This window comes from Terrapene carolina, unplaced genomic scaffold (genome assembly GCF_002925995.2).
Source record: "Terrapene carolina triunguis isolate 2854851 unplaced genomic scaffold, T_m_triunguis-2.0 Scaffold68, whole genome shotgun sequence".
NCBI classification, from domain to species: domain Eukaryota; kingdom Metazoa; phylum Chordata; order Testudines; family Emydidae; genus Terrapene; species Terrapene triunguis.
In genome coordinates, this window is record NW_020664419.1 from 76744475 (window position 1) to 76750791 (window position 6317).

Sequence of the window (6317 nt, forward strand, 5' to 3'; positions counted from 1 at the left end):
ATACTGTACTGAGTACCTTGCAGAAGTGAAAACTGGCATTTGAAAAAATCTGTGGGATGGGTGGGGTTGTGTTAGGCAGTTAAATCATGATTTTTAAATGTATTGGCAGGACCAGAAATGGTGCCATAGACTTCTAGCCTTTGTACTAGTAACATACCAGTAGTGGGTACCTAGCTTTATTGCCTTATTTGGGGAAAGGGTTGGGGCTGAAAGGCTTTTGCCCGATCTGCACTATAAACTTAGCTCAGGGCTTGTCTATACTTACCGCGCTGGTTCGGCGGCAGGCAATCGAACTTCTGGGTTCGATTTATCGCGTCTTGTCTGGACGTGATAAATCGAACCCAGAAGTGCTCGCCGTCGACTCCGGTAATCCTGCTCGGCGCAAGGAGTACGCGGAGTCGATGGGGGAGCCTGCCTACCGCGGTAAGTTCGAACTAAGGTACGTCGACTTCAGCTACGTTATTCACATAGCTGAAGTTGCGTACCTTAGTTCGAATTGGGGGGTTAGTGTAGACCAGGCCTCAGTAAAACTACATCACTCGGGGGTGAAAAATCCACACCCCTGACCTATGCAGTTATGCTGACCTAACCCCCCAGTGTAGACTGCTGTCTTGACAGGAGGGCTTCTCCCATCAACACAGCTACCGCCTCTCATGGAGGCAGATTAATTATGCCAACGGGAGAAGCTCTCCCATTGGCATACTAGTGTCTTCACTGACGGGCGACAGCAGCACAGCACCAGTGCAGCTGCTCCACTGTAATGTTTTAAGTGTAGATCTGCCTTTTGATTTTAGATGATTTTCTTATACCATTCTCAACAACAAATTTTCTGCTTGAGACTCTGCAGGCAGCCTTATGGCTTCTGGTAGTGGTTATGTAGGTTACATCATTCTTTTTTTCTATAGCATCTCTAATGGATCATTTCCAGAACAATTACAATCATATGAAACCAACTTTGAAATCTTACCACATAGGTAGTTTTCCCCCATTTCTTGTGTTTTTTCACACCCCTGAACGCAGCAAGTTGCAACGCTGTACAGCGCCAGTGTAGCCAAAGCCTGACTGTCTTGTCTGCTCCTCTTGATGCAGGACACAGCTGTGCCCATATTGGGCAGATATGGCTGCTTTTTGTTATTGCACCCTTGCTTTCTGAGCTGCCTACTTCAACCAGCAGTAATGTTGTTGAGACAGTAGGGCATGGGAGAGAAGACTGACTGCATTTTGCAGAATCAAAATTCGTTTGATAGTCTCCTTGGCCCAGAACACAAGCATGGCGCACTGCATTATGTGAGTCCCTACCACAACTGTGATGAAGGTAGATGTTAGCGCTACTGTGCATCCTCTAGCAAGGAGCTGGCACTAAAACTGGCAAGGCACTTCCTGTTTTATTAGGCAGTGTTGCCTGGGGAGAGTGCTTGAAGGCTTGAGTAGAATGCTTTCTGCTTAAACACATTTTGGAACCATAGAACTGCTGGATGCAAACTGTCTAATTAGCAGGACCTAATTACACAGAAAGTTGTCTTTTGAAGGCCTTGCATCTACGGTTCAGTAGTTTTCTGTGCACTTCACAGAATACACAGACAGCTCTTGACCAAAAGAGCTTCCAGTCTAAAGGCCAGAGTCTGCCACTAGGTTGAATAGTCCTTATTTTGGGAGTATTTCTATTGAAACCAGTGGGATACTTGCAGATACTCAAGGTACTACTCAACTTGAGTAAGGGTGGTGAAATCTGACACTTTCAAAGAGTCTCGTAGTTGACCTAAAATTTCCTTGGAGACTTGCAGCTCACATATCAACCTTCTGTCACATAACATTTTAGCTCTTGCTGAAGGCTGCCACCCTGATATTTCTATTGGGAGGCAGGGGGCCACTTTTTTTAAATAACTTTGTACTCAGTAAAGAGCAGTAGTAAATGGCACACTTCTTTTTACTGCAGATTATATCGCTTGATGCTTAATGTAGCAGTTTTAGCACTCTGGCTTCCCTGAGCCTGAGGTATGTAGCAACCTGACTCGTACTGTAGCATGTATCTTAAGTGAATATATTTTAGGCATGTGCTAGTGTGCCTTTTAAAAAAGATTAAACTTCAAAGTGAAGTAACCACAAAGTGGTTAATTCTTTAGCAGAACAGCAGTTCTTCACTATAAATCTTCAACTTGATCTTGTAGTACTACCTCCAGTATGGAAAACTATTCAAAATCCAAGAGAGGTACAAAAAGTTGAAAAGAGTTAAGAAAAACTTTTTAATGCTGTGATTTGTAAAAATTACTGGAATTCTTTAGTCTGGTTTATACAGGTGGTGGTTGGAGTTAGAGAAACTGCCAAACCCTGGTTGCTTCAGATATTTTTTGTATGTCAGGAAAAAAACTAGGTTATCTTTATGGTTAATCAAAGTTTGTCATGGCTTTTGCAATTTAAAAGTGTCATTGCTACTCAGTATTTTGTGGAGCATCTTCTAGCTTTCCTTAAAAATGAAAAGTCTCTTCCTGTCACAAAATAGTGCTTCTGCAGAATGTTCATTTTCTTCATATGTAAATGTGTTCAGTGAAGGCAGGTGAGCTATAAAACCATGTAATTTAGGAATGCATAACATACTTTAGGCAAGACCTGATATCACTTTTATAAGAATTTTTTTTCAATATTCTATTATGGATTTTTCCTACATGAATTTGAGGCACCTTTTTGTTTGTTTTATAATTGAAATGTTTCAGTACATTTTTAAAAGTAAAAACTCTTCATTCGCTTGGAAAAAAAGTGTGCTGTGATTCTTTTTTAGGATTTCTGCAGCTAAAATTGTGACTTTTTGCCATGACAAACCACCAGCCTTAAGATTCAAGATAAAAGGTAACCAAGTAGATTTTGTACAGTGCTGGCACGTTTGACAGTTCTGCAAGGCTCCAGTCATTCAGAAAAGAACAGATTTTCAAGTTGACATTGTGTGCAAAAGTAATGTCTAGAATCCATTTCTAAGATACACTGTAGCTAAATCAGTGCAGAATCTGAGAGTAGACCAGCCCTTTACACTTGTCTCCCTGCAGTATAGGAGGCAGTTCAGACTTATCCAAACAGTTCTGGGGCGTGGCCACGCGCAAGATGAATACCTCCCAATTAGTACTGTAACACTAAATTCTTATTAAAAAACCTAAAAAGCTTCAAGTAACTTTAGTTAGCTTTAACTGTATACATAAATCTGTGTAGGCCAGCACTTACACGGCGCTTGTTATGTGACTAACTCCCTTCGCTTTATTTAAAAAAACAAAAAGACTGAAAGATTTGTCAGGGGAGTTGATTACTGCAAAAGTCTGTCCCTGAAAGGCAGTTGGGAAAGAAAATTTTCCATTTTGGATCCTAAAGCCTCTCACAGCACAACATGGTTGAGATGTATTGAGCAGTAAGGGTTCTCCCTCCCCTAAAACTACTAGTAGTCTATTTTGGGAGTACTTGGAACATCATTTTGCAAAAGGATGTTACTGTTGAGGATTGAAGGTCATGCCTGTACTGATTTGCAAAGTTGATGATGATGAATGAGCAGGTGGCAGCTTTACAGACTTCCTATGTGGCTATATGTCTTTTCTGCCCAGGTGGTTGCCGTGGAATTGAAGGATTCAGATTCTTTGAGGCTCCATAGTATTTAAGACGAAAGGAGACAAATCGTTAAAAAATGAAGTGGCAAATTCTGTTTTTTGTTTTTTAATTGTTATCCTTGACTTTAGATTACTCATCCTCTTCCTGGATTTCAGTCATGGACACAACTTTCCTCCCTGTGGGAAAGAGCATCTGCTCCTTTGATCTGGTTGTATTGTGATCCAAAAGCAAGAGTTCCCCATCCTTTAGGGAGAAACTAAGCAGAAGTCATAAGCACTGTGTGGAACCCCTCTCCTATCCTATATCTCTAGCATTGTTGTTTTTTCTCTTGTCTTTTAGGGTGGGTGGGTTTTCTTGGTTGGTGTTTCCTTTTGGATCTGTTATCAGCACTTTGGGATTGGGGAGGGGGAAGCCTGAGACATAATTGGGGAAGAACTGCAAAGGAAAATCCCTAAAGAGGCCTGAGTTTTCCTCTTGGAAGGGAGAGTTGGAAAGAATGACAATCACTTGATTACCCATTTAAGAACCCGAAGGGCTGAGGTGGACTGGGGACTTAACCCTGGAGAATTTGGAGCCCCAATAGCTGGAGAGGACTAACCTGCACTGGGCTGAAGTTTTTCTGGCAAAATATTGGTCTGTAGGTTGTGGCAGAGTTCCCTTTAAGGTTGTCTTAAAGATAGAGCAAGCAAAAAAGCCAAGAGCCATTTGGCCTACCTGATTTTATGGGGGTGTGGAGCACAGAGGGAGACTGACAGGTGTTGAGAGCTCTGTGCCACAAACAGAACCAGACTGTGGCTCCCCTCCCATAAAAAGGGGAGGAGAGATTCTTGCTTGCTGGGATCCCCCAAAATAACACCAAACCCTAAAACCTATGAAGTGCTAAACTGCCATTCTGTTTGCACCATAACAGGCAGAGACCTGGTGTATAGGTAGATAGATATCCACAGGTCTTGACCATTCCCCAAACTGCCTCTGATATTTAGAGGAAACATCTAAAAGCCCAAAGCTCTCAAATAGGGGGGGAAAGCTCAACACCACAAGGCAGGAGAACCAAAGACTCCATGAAGTCCATGACAATCGATTTTATGTGGAAGATGCTCAGTTACTTCAGTGGTAGATAGCAATATAAAACTCTTACATCAAAAGTATCAGCTGTAGTCCCTGAAAGATCAGTGTAAAACTTGTAAGCAGTTAACTGTTCCCAGATAAGGGACTATAGAGCGAAAAAACATGAAATATTGCACTAAGGCCTAATCTATAGATTCATATTCAAGATGTTCTAATAAAGAGTAACTTTCTACATGTTTTGTATGGTTTTTGAAGATAAAGAACTATTTTATAATAGCAACATGTTAGAATATCAATCAAGGAGATAAGGAACTAACCCTAGTAAAAAATGTTAGTCCACACAGTGTTTTATTGAGGTATAATTTTCCAAGAGCTGAGGTAATTTGCATACGTTTTTATGAAAAAAAAATACACTTCACACCAACTTAAACTAATCATTACAATTTTGGCATTAGCTACAATTGGTGGGGAAATGTTCTGTTTTTTAGGCAATGAGGAAGAGGTGAATTCTCTGTTAATACTAGTTTAGAAATAATGGAGGAGTAAGTATGGCAGGTGTAGCTCCTACAGCACATCCACATTTAAATATTCTCCAGTTGTGTTTTATGCAACCTGTTTTGCTCAGTTAATTATGGTGCTTTATTCATGTGTGCTAGAGATTACTGAAGGAATGCTACCTTTCCAAGGAACTAGGCTCACTTTTTCCAGTATCTTTGTACACTGTTTGGCAAGAAATCTTTTTGGTAGCTAAGGAATTTCCCCCATAGTTTAGCAACCCAATTAAAACTTTAGGTTTAGCATCTCACTTGTAAAAGGGTGCATGTAAAATAGGTAACCTTCATGTTTTATCTCCTAGCCATCATTTCTGTTCTATTAAATTTTTCTATCACTAATACACTGACATGTAACTAAGCACATATGCTATTGCTTTCCTCTGGACACTTCACAAATAAAACACTATAATTTGTTTTCCTTTCAGTATAGCTCCATAGGCACCACTGCGGGAAAATAGTGACTACGGGTGGGAGCCACAAAGGCACTTGGCTGTGGCAATGCTGAGCATTACAATGCCTAATGGTTAGGTACCTAGAAAATCATAACACAGATCCACAAAAGCCAGCATGGTAGATAGGGAGCTAGCCCCTGGGAGCTGCTGACCAGATAGGTGTATACTAAACCCCTCTCCTCTTAGAGATAGGCACTGCTTTGCAATCCACAAAGGGGAACTTGCTGCCTGGAGGCAGCTGGCTTAGGTGCCTAAGCAACTTCTTGAGGGAAATGAGTTAGGTGCCTGCCTCATTCCACACAAAACCGCCGCTGCTGGTGGTAGCTACCTTAAAGTTTTGGGTTGCTCACATCCCAGACAAATGCCCTAACCACCTAAGTTCAATTCCCTCCCTCTCTGCCAATATTTATCCACAGTGGAACAATCATTGGCTGGATCAGCCAGTGAGAATGGGAATGAGTTTGTAGACCAGGAGTTAGGGCACCGAGCTGGGAGACTGTGGGTCCAGTCCAGTCCTCCTGCTCCAGTCATTCTTTCCTTATTTACACATAGTGGAACAATAACAGGAGAGAATGAGGGAGCGGCTCCATCACATAATCCCACAGCTCTGTGGTTAGAGCAGCTGGAAGGCAGGAAACTCCCTGTTCACAGCCCTTCT